We start from the raw sequence: 23,616 nt of genomic DNA, 5'->3' as shown, positions 1-23,616 counted from the left end.
TTCATATTAAACAGCATATAAACACTCTAAATAGGTCAGCAGCCAGACAGGGAGCCTAATTAATTATTTAGGCTATATTATTTCTAGTATTTCAAGGCTATAGCCTACAAAGAAATACATTGTGAAGCATTTGTGAGTGCGACACACTAGGCTGGTAGGGACATAAAGGGCTCAGTATTTAAACAACATTTAATTGTATTAAATCATTATAGTCAATAAATTGCGCATATAGGCTGTGACTTAGAATTAAATACAAATTAAACGAAATATGACTTATTAGTGCCTTTTGAATTAGAAACACGAGTTTGGCCAGTCTGTGGCTTCAGTCTCATTTGATGGTGCCTGGAGAGACAGCCAGCAGTGGAGAATATCCTCTCCACACTTGCAGAGCCACTGGGGATGCGGAACACCCTTTTGGACACTCTTGCCAGGCTGGGCAGAGTTTTTTTTTAAATATAGGTAGGCCTAAAGGTTTTTAGGCAAAATAACCCAATAAAAACGGAAAGCTCCTTGAACGTGGGCCTACTGGGCCAAAATCAATTATGGCCGAGCAGTTGCCATACCAGCCAGTGATGCAACCAGTCAGGATGCTCTCGATGGTGCAGCTGTATAACTTTTTGAGGATCTGAGGACCCATGCCAAATCTTTTCAGTGTCCTTAGGGGGAATAGGCTTTGTCATGCCCTCTTCACGACTGTCTTGGTGTGTTTGGACCATGATAGTTTGGACCACTTCAGCCACGTCGATGTGCTCAGTCCTCTTTTTTTTCCTGTAGTCCACAATCATCTCCTTTGTCTTGATCACATTGAGGGAGAGGTTGTTATCCTGGCACCACACGGCCAGGTCTCTGACCTCCTCCCTATAGGCTGTCTAATCGTTGTCGGTGATCAGGCCTACCACTGTTGTGTCGTCGGCAAACTTAATGATGGTGTTGGAGTCGTGTCTGGCCAAGCAGTCATGGGTGAACAGGGAATACAGGAGGGGACTGAGCACGCACCCCTGAGGGGCCCCCGTGTTGAGGATCAGTGTGGCAGATGTGTTGTTACCTACCCTTACCACCTGGGGGCGGCCCGTCAGGAAGTCCAGGATCCAGTTGCAGAGGGATGTGGTTAGTCCCAGGGTCCTTAGCTTAGTGATGAGCTTTGAGGGCACTATGGTGTTGAATGCTGAGCTGTAGTCAATGAATAGCATTCTCACGTAGGTGTTCCTCTTGTCCAGGTGGGAAAGGGTAGTGTAGAGTGCAATAGAGATTGCATCATCTGTGGATCTGTTGGGGCGGTATGCAAATTGGAGTGGGTCTAGGGCTTCTGGGATAATGGTGTTGATGTGAGCCATGACCAGCCTTTCAAAGCACTTCATGGCTACAGACGTGAGTGCTACGGGTCGGTAGTCATTTAGGCAGGTTATCTTAGTGTCCTTGGGCACGGGGACTATGGTGGTCTCCTTGAAACATGTTGGTATTACAGACACAGTCAGGGACATGTTGAAAATGTCAGTGAAGACACTTGCCAGTTGGTCAGCACATGCTCGGAGTACACGTCCTGGTAATCCATCTGGCCCTGCGGCCTTGTGAATGTTGACCTGCTTAAAAGTCTTACTCACATCGGCTACGGAGAGCGTGATCACATAGTCATCCGGAACAGCTGATGCTCTCATGCATGCTTCATTGTTGCTTGCCTCGAAGCGAGCATAGAAGTGATTTAGCTCGTCTGGTAGGCTCGTGTCACTGGGCAGCCTGCGGCTGTGCTTCCCTTTTGTAGTCTGTAATAGTTTGCAAGCCCTGCCACATCCGACGAGCGTCGGAGCCGGTGTAGTATTATTCACTCTTAGTCCTTGTTACGTGTGACATGTTTTTCTTTCTCCCAATTTTCCTTTGTATTGTGTGTGTGGTTCAGAGTGGTTGTTCTGTTGGTGTGTTCTGGTTATTTCAGGTGTGCTGAGTTGCGGCTGACGATGGTGTGCGTGGCTTCGGTCCGGAGTCCTGGCAGCTGTGGTTGAGTGACTGATTGACTAGAGTATAAACTGTTTGCCGTGTGAGCTCAAGAGAGAGAGAGAGAGAGGGCACTTTTTTTTTGGCTGGTGAGGGTTTGGTTATTGGTTGTTTTAATTTATCTTTGTTTGTGTTCCAGCCTGTCCTCCTGCTGTATTCCACCCTACCTAGGTCCTGGAGAAGGGAAAGGTAGTTCTGCCCATGGGTGTACATTCACACGTAGATAACCCACTGTTTTACACACTAGGTTAGCCGGGCAGGTGTCACCCCTGTATATGTGGTAACAGGTAGGAGAGCTGGTTAAGGCTTTGAGTGTGTTAGGAAGGATTAGGTGTGTAGAAGAGGAGGGACCTTTTGTTTATTTTCATTACTTGGACCCCGTTCCAGAACATTCCCTTCTCTTATCATCCCTGGTTTGTTTGATTGGTCTTTGTTTTATTACTGTTTCTTTATGGGTGTTGTATATTCATTTTGTTTAATACCTTACTAAACGTCCCCGAGGGCTAACATTGAGTTCAGGTTGTTGTGTCTGGTTATTTTAGTTCGTTACACCCCACATTTCTTCCCCATCCATCTAGTTTACATTGTGTGCACGGGCATTTACGTCTCCTCCTCAGACGAACTACACCTGTTTGATGGTTCGTCGGAGGGCATAGCGGGATTTCTTATAAGCGTCCAGGTTAGAGTCCCACTCCTTGAAAGCGGCAGCTCTACCCTTTAGCTCAGTGCAGATGTTGCCTGTAATCCATGGATTCTGGTTGGGGTAGGTATGTGCGGTCACTGTGGGGACGACGTCATCGATGCACTTATTGATGAAGCCAGTGACTGATGTGGTGTACTCCTCAATGCCATCGAAAGAATCCCAGAACATATTCCAGTCTGAGCCAGCAAAACAGTCCTGTAGCATAGCATCTGCATTATCAGTAGTGACGTGCGACATACGCCTAGTTTCTTGAAACGGGTCACATACTTTATCAGAGAGCCAGTCAGAACCCATCATTCAGGCAGGTTCTTTCTTTTTTTTGGCCTGTTTTGTAAACAATGTAAAAATAAAAAACTTGAGTTAATAAAGCCGCATACAAGCCTGGTCTCTTTTTTGTTTTCATGAGTAATGCAGCTCCAAAATGCAGGTGTTTCAGCCTAGCTCAGTGCTTTCTGTGGTGGTGGGGCAGCCAGCGGAAAATACGGCGCGTAGGGGTTGGTAATGTTCTCTAGTTGCGCCGTGATTGGCTCAGTGTTCTGTCACTCATGGGGACACTACGTCACAGCAAAATCTATGGCATCCCCTTGGGTGCTTCCACAGAGTTACATTAGAAGTGCCCAGCCAAGAAGGCTCAAGGTCATTGGCAACAGATAAAATGACGTCAAATCACGTTATATGTACCATAGCTTTGATTGGACTGATCATGTCAACATCATACTTTCAAAATCTTAGCTAGCAAGCTAGCAGTCATCATCATGAATCAAGTCGACAATCTACTGGCAAATCCTTTTCTATCCTTGTCATATGAAGATAAACTATGAAGAGAAATTACAGATAAAACGTATCGGTGCTCATCGGCCATTGGACATAAACATTACACAACAAGTTGGAAATCGCAAGTTCAACAATGAGTGATTTGGAAGGAATCCGTCGCTAACTGCAAGCATTGCAAAGCAATCACTAGCCTGCTATTCAGTGGAGTTGGTGTGTGGTCCAAGTTTTCCAAGCTTAAAAGGATAAACATTCAACATTGGTCATGCTGTCAATCCAGTATGACCTCTGCCACGTTCGAAACAACTGGAAACTCGGAACTGGGAAATCTCAAACGTCAATGACTTCAAGAAAACTGGGAACTGTGAAAAAAACGATCTCTGACTGGGAAAATACGTTTTGAACGGTCATCCAACTCGGAATTCCAAGTCGGGAACTCGGGCCTCTTTCTAGAGCTCCGACCTGAAGATCACTGACATCATGATTCAACAATGTTTTTTTCAGAGTTCCCAGTTGTCTAGAAAGCACCATAAATCCAGAGAATGCCAGACTTTGTTGACAAAAATCGATGACTAAATTTGCCATGAAGGACCGCCGCGCCACCTTCCTGTTCAAGTGAGCACAGCACAACAAGGTGAGTCCAAAAATGTATTGTATGCTGCTGCATAATTGATGTAATATGCCAGGGAGATATGTATACTGTAGCTAAGAAAGTAATACTAAGTGTATGTTGTGTAGTAAGCTGTTAGTAGCCCATGTGCCTCACCCTAATAATTTGCTCCTTTTTCCTCTCATAATTTAGCCTACTGTTCTGACTTGGCGGTGCACATTTAGCCTATAGCCTGTTTTAGAGAAATGTAATCATTGAATATTGTAAGAGCTTTCATTGTCTGCTCATATGCCCCCTTTATTTATCCTACGGTTCTGACTTGGTGTACAGGGAGAATACTGTAAGATTCTGATTTGTGCTGAACAAATAGTTATATTGACTACGTCCATCCTAGCTCGCTCATTAATGTCAGCCATTTCGAGGCTGAATGAACTGTTTTGCTGCCAGACAAGGCTCCGCTGATAGCCAGGTGTAGCAGTGGTAAGGCGTTGGGACTCAGCTGTTGGGACAGCTTTATGTAGGCCCTAACAGTTTGTGGGTACCGTTTGTCACCGTTATAGTGCAATTAATGTATTGTTTAGTGTTGTGTTGTGTAGTGGCTTTGCTGGCATGCATCTAGATTTACATGCTAAAATCGCCACTGCAGAGAGCTCCCAAAGTCTGTCAGCCTTGAGTAGGTGGCTACTGTGAATGGAGACCTAAAGTGTCTGTGGTTATGCCTAACAGCTTTCTCTCACACCTAGCAACATGAGAATACAACATTCCAATACACAAACAGTATCTGATTCACTTGCCATGAATAAACCTGAACCATTTGTTATTGTTTCATAACATTGTCTGTGTGTGTGGTGTGCTCCGTGATGACCTAATTATTTCCCATTGTGGGAATTCAAGATGTGAGCATACTCAGGATGTGAGCATACTCAAGATGTGAGCATACTCAAGATGTGAGCATACTCAGCCGTGTGTTTGTTTCCATCTCTTTAAAACTCCATTGACCAACAAAGACATGTACTGTATCAAATAACAGGCAGGAAAACACATCCTGCCCTCCCCGTCTCCATAGCAGCATGGACTAGTCTAGACAGATGCAGGTTGTCACTAACAGCAGCTCAAGTCTGGTAACCATCACCAGTAAGAGTTTCCGTCACAACGTACCACTCAAATCCACTTCAGCCAACTCCCTGCTTACATAGCAACACATCTCTAGGAACATTATAAGAACATCTCTGCAAAAGCTTCAGTATAAAATGAGGCTGCCCAGTCTGCCAAACGGGCTAACTCGGGATTGGTGTACCGGAGAGAGGCACTGGGGAATACATGCTGCTCACCAACCCTAATACCCTGTAATTCTGTTGATAAATCACAGATGTTTATATGCATCATACTGTGCATAGTACTTATCTTCATTTTTCCCAAAGCAGAACATTTTCCACCCACTAAATATTTCACCAAAATCATCTCTAAGTGGAGCAGCTTACACCGTCATTGGAGTTTTCCAACAGGCTGCTTCCTTTAATTTTTCCAGGTCTATTAATTCAGCCACATTCTGTAATGAAAGGAAAAACATCAAATCTGCCATAAAATCTCCAATGGTGAAACAGCCTGTGAAATAATGAATTTATATTGGTGTTCTCGTGTTTGTAAACTGTGTAGTATATGGCCACCTCTTTAAAATACAGTATCTCATTAGTTATAAAATATGCTGACACAATCCATTCACACTGTTGTAAGGCATTCTGTCTTTTTAGTTTTCCTGCAGTTGCTGAAAACTGTGTCTTAATATTAATGGAGCCTTTCTTCACAGAAATGATCAACAAGTCCCTCATAACTGGATGTGTCCCTCCTCGGTTCAAACTGGCCGCAGTCACACCAGTCCTTAAAAAGTCTGGATCTGACCCTGACAACCTCCAGAACTACAGGCCTATTTCCAACCAGCCCTTCCGGAGTAAGCTCCTCGAACGTGCTGTTTCTAGCCAACTCCAAAACCATCTGGCCCCTCACAACCAACTTGAGCCCTTCCAGTCTGGTTTCAGAGCTAGACACAGCACCAAGACCGCCCTGGTAAGGGTCACCAATGACCCACTCATGAATGCTGACTCTGGGGCTGCCAGCATCCTCATACTGCTGGACCTCAGTGCAGCATTCGACACGGTCAGCTGTGCCATCCTACTGGACCGCATGGAGAAGCTCCTGGGCCTGTCAGACACTGCCTGGACTGGTCCTATCTCACAGATCGTTACCAGTTTGTAGCCATTGGTACTAGTACGTTAGACACGGTTGTGGTCTGACAGGGGGTCCCTCAAGGCTCGGTCCTAGGTCTACTACTGTTTTGTATCTAAATGCTGCCACTAGGAAACATCTTGAGGAAACACGAACTAGGCTTTCACTTTTATGCTGACGACACTCAGCTGTATGTCTCCACAAACACTGACACTGCCAATGCCACTGCACTCCTTGTCAGCTGCCTGCAGCACATCAAAGTGTGGATGCAGTTGAGTTTCCTGCAGTTAAACTGCAAAAAGACAGAGGTCGTCCTGATTGGCACTCGCACCATCATACACAACATCAGCAGCTACAGCCTCAATATTGATGATGTCAAGGTCCTCCCCTCCAGTAAGGTTCGCAATCTTAGTGTGATATTTGACAGTCAGCTCTTGTTTGAGGCCAACATCAAGAGTATGACCAAAGTCACATTTTTCCATCTATGGAACAGTGGCAGGTTATTACCTATGCTATCACAACTTGCAGCTGAGTGACTCATCCTTTATTTCATCCCGTCTGGACTATTGTAACGCCCTTTTTGTTGGTGCATCTGCCAAATACCTAAACATGCTACAATATGTCCAGAACTGTCATGCACGTGTCCTAACGCACCCCTCCCCCCACGAGCACATCACTCCAGTGCTGTTCAACCTCCACTGGCTCCCCATATGCTCATGCATCAACTACAAAATCCTGGTTCACACATACCAAGCTATCCACAACTCTGGACCCAAATATCTGTCTGACCTCATTCTACCCTCTTGCCCCACACGCACCCTTCTCTCCTCCAGGACCTTCTCCTTTCAGCAGCCCCACAGCATCCTAAAAACTACGGGTGATAGGGCTTTCAGTTGCGCGGCTCAGCGGCTGTGGAAAAACACTTTCAGACACTATTAGGGCCATTGACGGTATTAACTGTAAAATACCATATTTGGAGGAGGATTTGTTTTTTGGGGGGAAGTATTAATCACTTCTAGGCAAATAGTTTGGGAACCATGATTAGCTGTTCCAGGAGTCTTATGGCTTGGGGGTAGAAGCTGTTGAGAAGTCTTTTGGACCTAGACTTGGCACTCCGGTACCGCTTGACGTGCGGTAGCAGAGAGAACAGTCTATGACTATGGTGGCTGGAGTCATTGACAATTTTGAGGGCCTTCCTTTGACACGGCCTGGTATAGAGGTCCTGGATGGCAGGAAGCTTGGGCCCAGTGATGTACTGGGCCGTACGCACTACCCTCTGTAGTGCCTTGCGGTCGGAGGCCGAGCAGTTGCCATACCAGGCGGTGATGCAACCAGTCAGGATGCTCTCGATGGTGCAGCTGTATAATTTTTTGAGGATCTGAGGACCCATGACAAATCTTTTCAGTCTCCTGAGGGGGAATAGGCTTTGTCGTGCCCTCTTCACGACTGTCTTGGTGTGTTTGGACCATGATAGTTTGTTGGTGATGTGGACACCAAGGAACTTGAAGCTCTCAACCTGTTCCACTACAGCCCCGTCGATGAGAATGGAGGCGTGCTCAGTCCTCTTTTTTTTCCTGTAGTCCACAATCATCTCCTTTGTCTTGGTCACGTTGAGGGAGAGGTTGTTGTCCTGGCACCACACGGCCAGGTCTCTGACCTCCTCCCTATAGGCTGTCTCATCGTTGTCGGTGATCAGGCCTACCACTGTTGTGTCATCGGCAAACTTAATGATGGTGTTGGAATCGTGCCTGGCCATGCAGTCATGGGTGAACAGGGAGTACAGGAGGGGACTGAGCACACACCCCTGAGGGGCCCCCGTGTTGAGGATCAGTGTGGCAGATGTGTTGTTACCTACCCTTACCACCTGGGAGCGGCCCGTCAGGAAGTCCAGGATCCAGTTGCAGAGAGAGGTGTTTAGTGCCAGGATCCTCAGCTTAGTGATGAGCTTTGAGGGCACTATGGTGTTGAATGCTGAGCTGTAGTCAGTGAATAGCATTATCACGTAGGTGTTCCTCTTGTCCAGGTGGGAAAGGGCAGTGTGGAGTGCAATAGAGATTGTATCATCTGTGGATCTGTTGGGGCGGTATGCAAATTGTATTGGGTCTAGGGTTTCTGGGATAATGGTGTTGATGTGAGCCATGAAGGGCCGTTCAAAGCACTTCATGGCTACGGACGTGAGTGCTACGGGTCGGTAGTCATTTAGGCAGGTTATCTTAGTGTCCTTGGGCACGGGACTATGGTGGTCTGCTTGAAACATGTTGGTATTACAGACTCAGTCAGGGACATGTTGAAAATGTCAGTGAAGACACTTGCCAGTTGGTCAGCACATGCTCGGAGTACATGTCCTGGTAATCCGTCTGGCCCTGCGGCCTTGTGAATGTTGACCTGCTTAAAAGTCTTACTCACATTGGCTATGGAGAGCGTGATCACATAGTCATCCGGAACAGCTGGTGCTCTCATGCATGCTTCAGTGTTGCTTGCTTCGAAGCGAGCATAGAAGTGGTTTAGCTCGTCTGGAAGTCTTGTGTCACTGGGCAGCTCGCGGCTGTGCTTCCCTTTGTAGTCTGTAATAGTTTTCAAGCTCTGCCACATCCGACGACCGTTAGAGCCGGTGTGTTTTCCATGACTCAATGGAAAAGGAGGATGCTGATGTTGTTGTTGTTGCTGTTATTGTTAACCCCCTATAATCGGCACACTTTCTTACCTTGAGTATATTGTCTTAGGATGTTTCATTTCTTTACACTAGAGTTTGCCTATTATTATTTTACACAGTATGATGTCATCATTCAGTATTGGTCCTAGGCCTACTATTATGGATTTATATGGTTAAAACGCAATACCATATCACTGGCTAAGTAAAGGTCAATTTAAGAAGTAGCACATTCCTGATACTCTTTTCACTGTCTTTATGTAGCATATAATGCAGAGACTGAGAGAGAAGTTGACCATGTTGGCTGTGCAAGTAGTGATGGATTTGCAATAGCATTTTCTGTCCTGTAGATGGCCATGTAATCATTTATTTCAGATGCACATTCACGGGGCATACGATCAGGCTGGGATTCAGTTTGAAAATTACACAATAAAATAAAAAAAATTACGCAATCAAATTTTAATAGAACATTATTTGATCATACAACATTATTTTTTTTACAATATGTTTCCATAGTATGTGATAACTCACTCTTAAACACTCACAGAGGCCCCTTAGGCCCTGTCTTGAGATGTGCTTATCATAGGCTATTGTGGAAGGTTATAAATGTTAGCTCCTTGATCCTCTAGGTTCACTTTACTATGTGGCTGGTTTGTCATTCTGAAGCCGTGATGTATTATGTCAGTGTGTGGAGGGTTTGTTTGCTTACTGTGAATGGAGGAGAAAATTATATGTCTCTGGAACTCAAGCCCTCCAAAAGGATAGCTGTAGCAAGGCAATGAAACACGCTGCAATGTGGAGGAGTGCCCAGCCCTCCTTGTGCGTGTGTGTTTGTGTTTGTTTGTGTGTGTGTGTGTGTGTGTGTGTGTGTGTGTGTGTGTGTGTGTGTGTGTGTGTGTGTGTGTGTGTGTGGACATGTTTAACTATTCTTGTGGGGACCAGAATAATAGTAAACAAACAAAATATTTGACCAACTGGGGACATTTTGTTAGTCCCCACGAGGTCAAATGCTATTTCTAGGGGGTTTAAGGTTAAGGTTAGAATTAGTGTTAGGGTTAGAATTACGTTAAGGGTTAGGGTTAGGAGCTAGGGTTAGGTTTAGGGTTAGGGTTAAGATTAGGTTTTTGGGTTAAGGTTAGGGTTAAGGTTAGGGTTAAGGTAAGGGTAAGAGTACGGGTTACGGTTAGGTTTAGGGTTAGGGGTTAGGGAAAATAGGATTTTGAATGGGACTGAATTGTGTGTCCCCACAAGGTTAGCTGGACAAGACTGTGTGTGTGTGTGTGCGTTCTTGTTATGTCTATTATGTCTATTGACAATGACTCCTTGGAGTGAATTATTTGGGGCTGCCTTGGGCATCTATTGTCACATGTTACCTACTGTCATGACGGTCATGACAAATTGTGCAACTTCTTCATTTCTGTTAGACAACATAATGCACTAACTATCCCTCAATTTCATCGTTTCTCCATTACTTCTCAAATGCATTAGGTTCCAAAATGTTATTAGGGGTCTACTAACAGGGAGAAAGTAGCTCACAGTTAATCCGAGGATTCGTCTGGCAGCAAATTTACGCTTCAAGTTTATCGCTCAGTTTCTCATTGGATGTAATTACTCCGTAGCACCTCCTCTAAAGACTTCGTCAGGCATTATCCACGGCTCCCGTTTGTCGTCTACAAAGTGAGAACATTTCGATAGTCAACTGACTAAGATAGAAGTTGGAGACCTTGAAGTTTATTGCTCGGTGGAAACTTTGTTTAGTCTGGATAAAACAAGGCGTCTTGATTGGGACAGCTGTCATTTTGAAGTTCGTTTCAATTGACACACACATGTAAGTGAATGACAGTGTGTTTGTCGTTTGAGCGTGAGTGTACGACTGACCGACTAACTGGAACGTCATCTAAAATTCCGAAATATTCAGGTGAGTTTTTAACACTTTAAACATAAATTGCCTGTATATTCTATTCAACTTTAGCTCGTGGTATTTCTGTTCAACGTGTGCCACTGAAATATTTATACATTTCTTGGGAGATGCTATCGGGTTCTGAATACTGTAACATAGTGTTTGGTTACACAGTCCCAGTGGTGTGAAGTACTTAAGTAAAAAATACTTTGCATGACTACTTAAGTCGTTTTTTGCGGTATCTGTACTTTACTATTTATATTTTTGACAACTTTTACTCCACTAGATTCCTTAAGAAAATATGTACTTTTTACTCCCAAACATTTTCCCTGACACCCAAAAGTACTCATTACATTTCAAATGCTCAGGCAGGACAGCTATATGGTCCATTCACGCACCTATCAATATAACGCATTGTCATCCCTACTGCCTCTGATCTGGCAGACTCAATAAACACAACTACTGCATTTGTAAATTATGTTTGAGTGTTGGAGTGTGCCCCTGTCTCCGTAAATAAAATAAAAACGTGCCGTCTGGTTTGCTTAGTATAAGGAATGAGATGTAACGCATTTACTTTTACTTTTAACTTTTACTCAAGTATGACAATTGAGTACTTTTTCCACCACTGCACAGTCCTAGTTTTAAAAAGATCATGCTCCATATTTTACAACAGGTAACATGCGCATTCTGGGGCCCTGCACTGTTACTGTAAAATCAAGTGCATTCTATGGTGTTTGTCCGAGTATTTGAGACACTAAACTATTGAAATAGCCTATAGTCATCAATTTGCTCTGAATAACTTTTTCAACATAGGCTGTAACCAAGGCTATCTGTCTTGACAACCTGGTCTCAGAGCATTTCGTATTATTCTGTATATAAATCCGAGACACTCCATGTAGTATTATATTTTGTTTCATATGGTATGTATTAATTTGTGGATGTCCATCACCCGTTTCGTATGACATGTTACGAATTACAATTCCTATTATATGTTACGAATTTGCAAAACATACAATATCTTACGATTTTGAAAAACATGATATGTTATGAATTCTAGCTAGCTGGCTAACGTTAGCTAGGCTACGGGTTAGGGTTAAGGTTAAGTTTAGGAGTTAGGTTAATGGGTTAAGGTTAGGGGAAGGGTTAGCTAACATGCTAAGTAGTTGAAAAGTAACTAAAAAGTAGTAAGTTGTTGAAAAGTTGCTAAAGTTGTCTGTGAGGAGATTTGAACTCGCAACCTTTGGGTTGCTAGACTTTCGTGTTATACGCACCCCCATCCACCCTACTTTCGTTTTTGCCTTAAGTAACCACCTGTCTTATGTAACCAAACATAACAAATCATATTTGTTGAGTGGGCTAGATTTACAAAATAGCCTCCAACACTCTACTCAGCAAATTGGATGTAGTATATCACAGTGCCATCCGTTTTGTCACCAAAGCCCCATATACTACCCACCATTGTGACCTGTACGCTCTCGTTGGCTGGCCCTCACTACATATTCGTCGCCAAACCCACTGGCTCCAGGTCATCTATAAATCACTGCTAGGCAAATCCCCGCTGTATCTTAGCTCATTGGTCACCATAGCAACACCCACCCGTAGTATGCGCTCCAGCAGGTATATCTCACTGGTCATCCCCAAAGCCAACACATCCTTTGGCCGCCATTCCTTCCAGTTCTCTGCTGCAAATGACTGGAACGAACTGCAAAATCTCTGAAGCTGGAGACACTTATCTCCCTCACTAACTTTAAGCATCAGTTGTCAGAGCAGCTTACCGATCACTGCACCTGTACACAGCCCATCTGTAATTAGCCCACCCAACTACCTCATCCCCATATTGTTATTTACATTGTTATTTATTTTGCTCATTTGCACCCCAGTATCTCTATTTGCACATCATCTTCTGCACATCTATCACTCCAGTGTTAATACTAAATTGTAATTATTTTGCACTATGGCCTATTTATTGCCTTACCTCCATAACTTACTAAATTTGCACACACTGTATATAGATTTTCTATTGTGTTATTGACTGTACGTTTTGTTTATTCCATATGTAACTCTGTGTTGTTGTTTTTATCGCACTGCTTTGCTTTATCTTGGCCAGGTCGCAGTTGTAAATGAGAACTTGTTCTCAACTGGCTTACCTGGTTAAATAAATAAATAAAAAATAAATAAATCCTGCCCTCTTCTGTTCCTGTCTCTTAGTCTTATATGTTGCTGTCTCCACCCTCCTCTCTCGTCCTGTCCTGGTTGTAGAAAGTGTAAAAGTAAACAATTGTTTTGATAGTAATTTTATAGAGCAGCTTGAAGTGATACAGACTGTGTGCTCAACCCACCTCTGTTCTCTCTCCATCTGCCCTCTTCTGTCACTTTCTCTATCTTCTCTGTTGCTGTCTTTGTCTTGTCTGTTGCTGTCTCAGGTTATTATTTGGTACTGTCTCCTTTGTCTATCCTCTTCTGTTATGGCCTGTTCTGTTCTTCTGGTGTCTTTCTCCATCATATCCTAATATTCTATTGCTGTCTCTGTCTTGTCTGGTGTCTCTCTCTCCATCACATATTCTTCTGTTGCTGTCTCTGTGTCTTGTCTGGTGTCTCTTGCCATCATATCCTACTCTTCTGTTGCTGTCTCGTGTCTTGTATGAATATAAAGCGACATGAGCCGCCAACAAAAAAACTTGTAGAATGGAATAAGTTATAAGACCTATGATTCATTTCGTCAGTTCTAATGTGAGATTTATGGGTTACATAACATTTGATGATTTTAAGGGCCTATGTATGTTCACCTACAGTCTAACCACAAAGCTGGCCATCTTTTCCCCTCTTTCTGGCTGCCCTCCCCCATCTATGTTCAAGTTTGTTTATTTGTCATATACACATTATATACATGGAGTACACAGTGTAATGAAATGCTTACTTGCAGGTTCACCTCTCAACAATGCAACAACAATTTAAAAAAAAAAGTAAGTACAGTGAGGGAAAAAAGTATTTGATCCCCTGCTGATTTTGTATGTTTGCCCACTGACAAAGAAATTATCAGTCTATAATTTTATGTCTATGCGTTTTTCTGGATTTTGTTGTTGTTATTCTGTCTCTCACTGTTCAAATAAACCTACCATTAAAATTCTAGACTGATCATGTCTTTGTCAGTGGGCAACGTACAAAATCAGCAGGGGATCAAATATTTTTTTCCCTCACTGTCGCTAAGTCAATCAAAAGAGTAATCAAATAAAAGCTAAATTAAGTAATTTCACCAATTTTAGTAATGGGCAGTTTTTTTTACAAATAGTTACATAGCCTATATGGAAATGACAGACATGAGCCAAGCATGTTTACCTGTAGAATGGAATAGGTTATAAGAATCTATAGTTCATAGTGGTTATCCCACTGGCTATAAGGTGAATGCACCAATTTGTAAGTCGCTCTGGATAAGAGCGTCTGCTAAATGACGTAAATGTAATTTCATTTGGTCAGTTCTACCACCTCAACTTTGACCATTTTTAAACAGGGTTAAATATCTAGTTGCAGTGTTGGTAGTAGTTACTTTATATATTACTCGTTGCATTTAATAAAAGTAAAGCATTAATTTAGAATATTTATTTGTGTGTAAAGTGGTATATTACTATGCATTACTTAAATGAGAAAAATCTCAAACTCACAGTTTACTTGACTGTCGTAGGGAGCAAGGCGAGCCGCGTGCACTCTACCAAAGATAGGCTACTTACTAACTCAGGTTTGATCACTAGTTTCTCCTTTAATCTGTGGCACTGCTCTCCTGTGCTAGTCTACAAGTGCTGCGCTATCATATGGAAGCTTAATTAGTCATATATATATATATTTCCTATTCAAACTAATTTCATGTATGTTTTCATGGAAAACAAAGACAAGTGACCCCAACATTTTGAACGGTAGTGTGTGTAAAATATATATATATAAACCCTTGATTGAGTAGGTGTTCTAAAACTTTTGACCGGTAGTGTATTTGACAGCGATGTGTGGCGCCATGTTTGTTGACATTATACAATGCAGTCTGGGTGTCACTTAAACGTCTGTAAGACCAAAGAAGTTATACTGAGGTGAAGGAATGGTTCTCTTGTCTTTTGAGTAAACTTCCGGAAGTGAATGAAGGGAAGTCAGTGATCGTAGGCGACACACACCCTTCAACATGCATACTGCAAACAGACCAAGCTCATCTTGTCTCCTCTTATCTTTGGTTGAAGCGAAAAACAAACATGTCGGTGTGCACAAACTACCCATCATCATCAGATTACTTCCGATTTACTAGAAAGTGTTTTACTCAATTATTTAGATCAATGGTGAGCTCACCCGTGATGTGATTAATTAGAAATAGTAATTGCTATTACCTAATTCATATTGTGGTTTCTGTCAGCCGAGAGTTATCTAAATATGACCGCTAGTGTTGCGTCAATCTTTCTTCAGTTTGCGCCAGGACTAATGTAGCCTACATTTTCCGGTTTGGATGATTGTGTATGCTCTCTCTACTTCTGTGAATGTCTGAACATTGCATCCAAAAATAAACATTCACATTCAGGACATAACTTTGTAAGGACTGTGTTTGTGCAAAATGTTTCTGTGAAGAAACGGTGTGGCCAGCTCAAATGCTGACTGCTGCATTAATCGAAACTGGACGTTCTAAATAAGCTTTCTAATCACACCGGTTTGAGCGTACGCTGCAGGGACCACTGTAGAATGATCACACCTGTTTGTTGGTACATGTGAAAAGGTTAAGTCTCTAAAAGCTTTCCACACCTGGATTGTGCAACATTTGCCTATTTTATCAAAATTCTTCAAGCTCTGTCAAATTGGTTGTTGATCATTGCTAGACAACCATTTTCAGGTCTTGCCATAGATGTTCAAGTAGATTTAAGTAAAAACTGTAACTCAGCCACTCAGGAACATTCACTGTCTTCTTGGTAAGCAACTCAAGTATAGATTTAGCCTTGTGTTTTAGGTTATTGTCCTGCTGAAAGGTGAATTCATCTCCCAGTGTCTGGTGGAAAGCAGACTGAACCAGTTTTTCTCTAGGATTTTGCCTGTGCTTAGCTCCATTCCATTTATTTTTTATCCTGAAAAACTCCCCAGTCTTTAATGATTATAAGCATACCCATAACATAATGCAGCCATCACTATGCTTGAAAATATGGAGAGTGGTACTCCGTAATGTGTTGTATTGGATTTGCCCCAAACATAATACTTTGTATTCAGGACAAAAAGTTAATTGCGTTGCCAAATATTTTCAGTATTACTTTAGTGCCTTGTTGCAAACAGGATGCATGTTTTGGAATATTTACATTCTATAAAGGCTTCCTTCTTTTCCCTCTGTCAATTAGGTTAGTATTGTGGAGTAACTACAATGTTGTTGATCCATCCTCAGCTTTCTCCTATCAAAGCCATTAAACTGTAACTGTTTTAAAGTCACCATTGGCCTCATGGTGAAATCCCTGAACGGTTTCCTTCCTCTCCGGTAACTGAGTTAGGAAGGACGCCTGTGTATTTGTAGTGACTGGGTGTGTTGATACACCATCCAAAGTGTAATTAATAACGTCTCCATGCTCAAAGAGATATTCAATGTCTATTTATTTTTATTTGTGTTTGAAATTCACTGCTCGACTGAGGAATCTTACAGATAATTGTGTGTGTGGGGTACAGAGATGAGGTTGTCATTCAAAAACACTTATTGCACACAGAGGGAGTCCATGCAATTTATTATGGGACTTGTTAAGCACATCTTTACTCCTGAACTTATTTAGGGTTGCCATAACAAACAGGTTGAATACTTATTGACTAATTTGTAAGAATTTCTAAAAACATAATTCCACTTTGAAATTATGGGGTATTGTGTGTGGGCCAGTGACAGTCTCAATTTAATCAATTTTAAATTCAAGCTGTAACACAACATAATGTGGAAGAAGTCAAGGGGTGTGAATACTTTCTGAAGGCGCTTGTGCCCAATTTATAGACTATAATGATTTAATACAACAAAATGTTGTTTAAATGCTGAGCGCTGTATGTCCCTACCAGCCTATGGTGTCGCACTCGCAAATGCTTCACAATGTATTTCTTTGTAGGCTATAGCCTTAAAATAATTGAAATAATATAGCCTAAATAATTCATTAGGCTCCCTGTCTGGCTGCTGACCTATTTAGAGTGTTTTATATGATGTTTTAATATGACATGTAGCCTATTTGAAATGATGTGCGCTTCTTACATTCACCTTTTCATGTTTATTCAAATACTTTGAATTGAAATCCAATTTCAATACTTCAAAACCAAATGGTAGGTCCAGATAGTCACAAAAATAGACGGTTAAATTGTAACTTTGGAGCGGCATTTTTTTTGAATGGAGCGAATTTGGACCAGCAGTTTTTTTTTTTCCTGTGAGTGCGGAGCGGTTTTTAGCAGAGGGTTGGAAAGGACCGGGAGCACCGGAGCGAGCACCCTCCATGAGCAACCGCTAAACTCCACTCACATGCTCTGTTCTTTAGAGGTTCTTACACAAGTACATATTTTTTATTGTCAAGTTATCTCTTTAAACATGCAAACTAATTAAATATATCTTACCTGTTGGCTCACGTCGCTCTGCTTCCTGAAAGAAGTTCCCTTCCCCAATTGATACATCATACCAACTTCTGCACCTCATTGGATTGTTTACAGACATGTCATCACATATTGTCAAGGTGTAGGAATTAAACAAATATATCATATGGGGAGGTGTGAGGGGCAAAAAGGTTTTCTGTTGCCTAAGGGCAACTACAGTTGAAGTCGGAAGTTTACATACACCTTAGCCAAATACATTTAAACTCAGTTTTTCACAATTCCTGACATTTAATCCTAGTAACAATTCCCTGTCTTAGGTCCAGTTAGGATCACCACTTTATTTTAAGAATGTGAAATGTCAGAATAATAGTAGAGAGAATGAATTATTTCAGCTTTTATTTCTTTCATCACATTCCCAGTGGGTCAGAAATTTGCATACACTCAATTAGTATTTGGTAGCATTGCCTTTAAATTGTTTAACTTGTGTCAAACGTTTCGGGTAGCCTTCCACAAGCTTCCCAAAATAAATTGGGTGAATTTTGGCCCATTCCTCCTGACAGAGCTGGTGTTTGTAGGCCTCCTTGCTCACACACGCTTTTTCAGTTCTGCCCACAAATCTTCTATAGGATTGAGGTCAGGGCTTTGTGATGGCCACTCCAATACCTTGACTTTGTTGTCCTTAAGCCATTTTGCCACATCTTTGGAAGTATGCTTGGGGTCATTGTCCATTTGGAAGACCCATTTGTGACCAAGCTTTAACTTCCTGACTGATGTCTTGAGATGTTGCTTCAATATATCCACATAATTTTCCTTCCTCATGATGCCATCTATTTTGTGAAGTGCACCAGTCCCTCCTGCAGCAAAGCACCCCCACAGCATGATGCTGCCACCCCCGTGCTTCACGGTTGGGATGGTGTTCTTCAGCTAGCAAGCCATTTTTCCTCCAAACATAACGATGGTCATTATGGCCAAACAGTTCTATTTTTGTTTCATTGACCAGAGGACATTTCTCCAAAAAGTACGATCTTTGTCTCCATGTGCAGCTTTTTTTATTGCGGTTTTGGAACAGTGGCTTCTTCCTTGCTGAGCGGCCTTTCAGGTTATGTCGAGATAGGACTTGTTTTACTGTGGATATAGATACTTTTGTACCCGTTTCCTCCAGCATCTTCACAAGGTCCTTTGCTGTTGTTCTGGGATTGATTTGCACTTTTCGCACCAAAGTACGTTCATCTCTAGGAGACAGAATGCGTCTCCTTCCTAAGCGGTATGACGGCTGCGTGGTCCCATGGTGTTTATACTTGCGTACTATTGTTTGTACAGATGAACGTGGTACCTTCAGGCATTTGGAAATTGCTCCCAAGGATGAACCAGACTGGTTTTTCTGAGGTCTTGGCTGATTTCTTTTGATTTTTCCATGATGTCAATCAAAGAGGCACTGTTTGAAGGTAGGCCTTGAAATACATCCACAGGTACACCTCCAATTGACTCAAATTATGTCAATTAGTATATCAGAAGCTTCTAAAGCCATGACATCATTTTCTGGAATTTTCCAAGCTGTTTAAAGGCACAGTCAACTTAGTGCATGTAAACTTCTGACCCACTGGAATTGTGATTAAGGGAAATAATCTGTCTGTAAACAATTGTTGGAAAAATTACTTGTGTCATGCACAAAGTAGATGTCCTAACCGACTTGCCAAAACTACAGTTTGTTAACAAGAAATGTGTGGAGTGGTTGAAAAACGAGTTTTAATGACTTCAACTGTATGTGCAGTAGAGGATTATCATATTTTTTACATTTGTATAACAAACAATTTTTTTGCAAATCATGATGAAAGTGGCCATTAGGACCTTTTTAGACCTATACATGCCTCCTGTAAGACCCTATGATCCGTGAACTGTACATTGTACAGAAAGCATCTTGGTGTTATTATACCTGTTATAGTGTGCTCTAAAATATGGAGTTGTCTATATTCTGAAATACAATTTTTCACATTAATTTATTCAACATAAATATTATTATTAATCTCTCAAAAGTGCCTTTTTGATTTAGCTTATTTTTAGACACGTACAGTACTCTTCAAACCCACCAGAGTACTTTTGAAGAAATGAGGATTGCACATTCAGCAAATCACAATTTTCCCATTCACTGTGTTGGAGGTGCTCAGGTTGGCGGTGATCAGGGTGGCAATTAGGCTAGTGGTTAGAGTGTTGGGCTAGTAATCGAAAGGTTGCTGGTTAGAATACCCAATCCGATCAGGTGAAGAATATGTCGATGTGCCCTTGAGCAAGGCTCTTAACCCTAAATTGCTCCAGGGGTGCCATAACACTATGGCAGATCCTGTAAAACTGCACTTATCCGGTGTATGTGACCATAAAACCTAGCTGTTTGTGATAATTTGTGTTCTAATGAATGTATGAACACACACACACACACACACACACACACACACACACAAGGGGTTCAGTAATGTACAGTATATTGCACTTGTGTCTGAACTGAAAAGCTGCTTTCAAAACATGCATTATGCCATTCTGTAAACAACAACTAGAAAAACAATTGGCGCAAAGAGCTTAAGTATGAGTGAAGGTTTGTGCTAGTCAATGGCTTTGCCAGCATACGTAGGTGCTTAGACAAATCCCTCCCAAAACAGTTATTTTCCTTGTATTATGGCAAATGTAGAGTTGTATTGGACCTCCTGGTCAACTGATACATCTTTGCACTATTTTTCACCTCAAGTCTCCTATACAATGATTTCCTGCGAAACATTATATGAATGGTATTCCAGGTCAAGATTCACATTCAGGTCCAGATTTCCTGGGAGCATAACCATTTTATGAAACCTGGCTCTTACTGGATGTACAGTAGTTCCTGCCAATTTGACTTTAATCCTGAGCCCTCTCAATGGCCAAAGCATTTTTCTAAAAGGGCCTCATTCCCATTGTTACCGCAGAGATGTTAATCTTCTACCATTTTCATGTGAGCTTTTCAGAATCTCTCTCTTCTTGCCCATGCGGGTAAAAAAAACAGTTACAGAAGGTCTCACTACTTCCTGTCACTTATAAGTGTCTTATGCAGGCACAGCCCTTATATCAGCCCAGAGGCAAGACAAAAATACACCAGGAGCTAGTGGTGTCAGTGTCACTGTTGAAACGGATGGGTTTCTGTCAGAGGCCAATGTATATTCTGGGAATGTTGACTGAGACAAAAGTATTCATACAGACAGATGCATGTGAGTGGAAGACAGACTTTTTCCTTTTACAGTATTACTGTGATTGCTTGTGTGTTTACTAGGTAACTTTTGGACATTGTATGTCGCAAAGCACCACATAATGCACAGAGTGCATTCGGAAAATTATTCAGACCTCAACTCTTTCCACATTTTGTTACGTTACAGCCTTATTCTGAAATGAATTAAAATCATTTTTTCCCTCATCAATATACACACAATACCCCATAATGACAAATCAAAAACAGGTTTGTAGAAATTTTCGCAAATTTATTAGAAATAAAAAACGGAAATATCACATTTACATAAGTATTCAGACCCTTTACTCAGTACTTTGTTGAAGCACCTTTGGCAGCGATAACAGCCTCGAGTCTTCTTGGATAGGATGCTACAAGCTTGGCACACCTGTATTTGGGGAGTTTCTCCCATTCTTCTCTGCAGATCCTCGCAAGCATTGTCAGTTTGGATGGGGAGCGTCGCTGCACAGCTATTTTCAGGTCTCTCCAGAGATGTTCGATCGGTTTCAAGTCCGGGCTCTGGCTGGGCCACTCAAGGACATTCAGAGACTTGTCCTGAAGCCACTCCTTCGTTGTCTTGGCTGTGCTTAGGGTTGTTGTCCTGTTTTGAAGGTAAACCTTCGCCCCAGTCTGAGGTCCTGAGCGCTCTGGAGCAGGTTTTCATCAAGGATCTCTCTCTGTACTTTACTCCGTTCATCTTTCCCTCGATCCTGACTAATCTCCCAGTCCCTGCAGCTGAAAAACATCCCCACAGCATGATGCTGCCACCACCATGCTTCACTGTAGGGATGGTGCGAGATTTCCTCCAGACGTGACGCTTGGCATTCAGGCCAAAGAGTTCAATCTTTGTTTCATCAGACCAGAGAATCTTGTTTCTCATGGTCTGAGAGTCCTTTAGGTGCCTTTTGGCAAATTCCAAGTGGGCTGTCGTGCCTTTTGCTGAGGAGTGGCTTCCGTCTGGCCACTCTACCATAAAAGCCTGATTGGTGGAGTGCTGCAGAGATGGTTGTCCTTCTGGAAGGTTCTCCTATCTCCACAGAGGAACGCTAGAGCTCTTTCAGTGACCATCAGGTTCTTGGTCACCTTCCTGACCAAGGCCCCTCTCCCCCAATTGCTCAGTTTGGCCGGGTGGACAGCTCTAGGAAGAGTCTTGGCGGTTCCAAACTTCTTCCATTTAAGAATGATGGAGGCCACTGTGTTCTTGGGGACCTTCAATGCTGCAGAAATTTTTTGGGATCCTTCCCCAGATCTGTGCCTCGACACAATCCTGTCTCGGTGCTCTACAGACAATTCCTTTGACCTCATGGCTTGGTTTTTGCTTTGACATGCACTGTCAACTGTGGGACCTTTTATATAGACAGGTGTGTGCCTTTCCAAATCATATCCAGTCAATTGAATTTACCACAGGTGGTCTCCAATCAAGTTGTTGAAACATCTCAAGGATGATCAATGGAAACAGGATGCACCTGAGCTCAATTTCGATTCTCATAGCAAAGGGTCTGAATACTTATGTAAATAAGGTATTTCTGTTTTATTTGTAATACATTTGCAAAATTTTCTGAACCTGTTGTCGCTTTGTCATTATGGGGTATTGTGTGTTATTTTGTGTGGTCCTCTGTAGCTCAGCTGGTAGAGCACGGCGCTTGTAACGCCAAGGTAGTGGGTTCGATCCCCGGGACCACCCATACACAAAAAAATTATGCACGCATGTCTGTAAGTCGCTTTGGATAAAAGCGTCTGCTAAATGGCTTATTATTATTATTATTTTAACGTAACAATGTGGAAAAAGTCAAGGGGTCTGAATACTTTCTGAATAAACTGTATTAGTAAACATCTAGGTACTAGTAGATAATGCCACTTGTGTGAGCATAAGTCCCGTATGGATTTTTCTCCAGATATGATTGGCTTCCACCCTGAGCCTGTTCCATTAGCTACCTGCTCATACTGTACCTGCTTATTGACTCCAGGGCTTGCAACCTAACAGTCAGGTTCCTGTGGTCGGCAATTTTCAATTTACTTTGGTTTTGATGAATACACTGCAGAGATCTTTGATGCATTTTTAATAATGCAATAGGCCTAGTATTAAGGTAATTGATGGTGTTCAGTGTTCGTTTAATTATTGATACTGTGGAGTGGTGTGATGACGGTACAGTGAAAGCCAGTGATGGTGAAGTTTTTTTGGAGTGCATTCAATTAAAATAGGTAAATCTGCAAGGAACCATTTGATTCCACATTGGTTGTTTAATAAAATGTTAATCATTTCAAAAATTTTTTCTTTTTTGTGTGTTCATGAAAAGTTTACTCTCCCTCCACCATCGATACTGTGCAGGGGTTTGAGTGTGTTGCCTAAGGGCGTTTCCACACCGTTCTGAATCAGAGATCGTTTATTTGTTACATTGTATATTTATTTATTTTGGTCCGGTTGGTTTCACATGACCAAATGTCAAACGAACTAAAATACCTAAACAAAACCATGTGTTCATGCAAGTCATTTGTTTATTGGAGAAAATGCTCACCTTAAGTCCATCTACGATTATCAAGAAGCATAACTTGTGTGTCCCAAATTGCTATAGTCTTCCAACGACATGCGGGAAGAAACAGCGCAACAGCCGCTTTAACTGCAACGTGAATAGGCTATATTCAGTAGCCCCCGTCTCCCCTAATCTGCGGATGCGCTCACAAATGCGCTGCTACTCACAGAATGGTTCAGAGATATCAAGTTATGGTACTGCGTGCATTTCATCAAATGCTCGCAGTCAAACAACCAGTAATACTGCGCGCCTCTTTATTTTCATGTGTTTCGTCCGGACTGTGTTCTTACCTGCAGCGAACCACACTAAGTTTAATTGTTGGACATAAAAGACTGCAAATCAGCTCCAAGTGATTTCAATTTTGGAAATCTGTTCCGAAGTATTCCCATGCATAATAGAGAGAAATATGATCATATACAAATGTAAGCAAGGTTTCA

The 23,616-nt window shown here is 42.2% G+C and overlaps 1 protein-coding gene across 6 annotated transcripts in view; it reads left to right on the top strand.

Annotated features, from left to right (window-relative positions):
- The first annotated feature begins 10,581 nt into the window (after positions 1-10,581).
- Positions 10,582-23,616, top strand: part of LOC121576922 (protein-methionine sulfoxide oxidase mical2b) — a 95,804-nt gene continuing 82,769 nt past the window's right edge. For 4 of the 6 annotated variants that reach the window (XM_041890515.2, XM_041890514.2, XM_041890512.2 and 1 more), the window contains exon 1: positions 10,586-10,864. The gene's annotated coding sequence lies outside the window, so the exon portion shown is untranslated. Of the gene's footprint in view, positions 10,865-23,616 lie in introns of all 6 variants that reach the window. The other 2 variants (XM_041890517.1, XM_041890513.2) reach the window with 2 other exon arrangements.

Source organism: Coregonus clupeaformis, chromosome 11, assembly GCF_020615455.1.
Source record: "Coregonus clupeaformis isolate EN_2021a chromosome 11, ASM2061545v1, whole genome shotgun sequence".
NCBI classification, from domain to species: Eukaryota; Metazoa; Chordata; class Actinopteri; order Salmoniformes; family Salmonidae; genus Coregonus; species Coregonus clupeaformis.
This window is presented reverse-complemented; position numbering and strand designations above follow the sequence as displayed.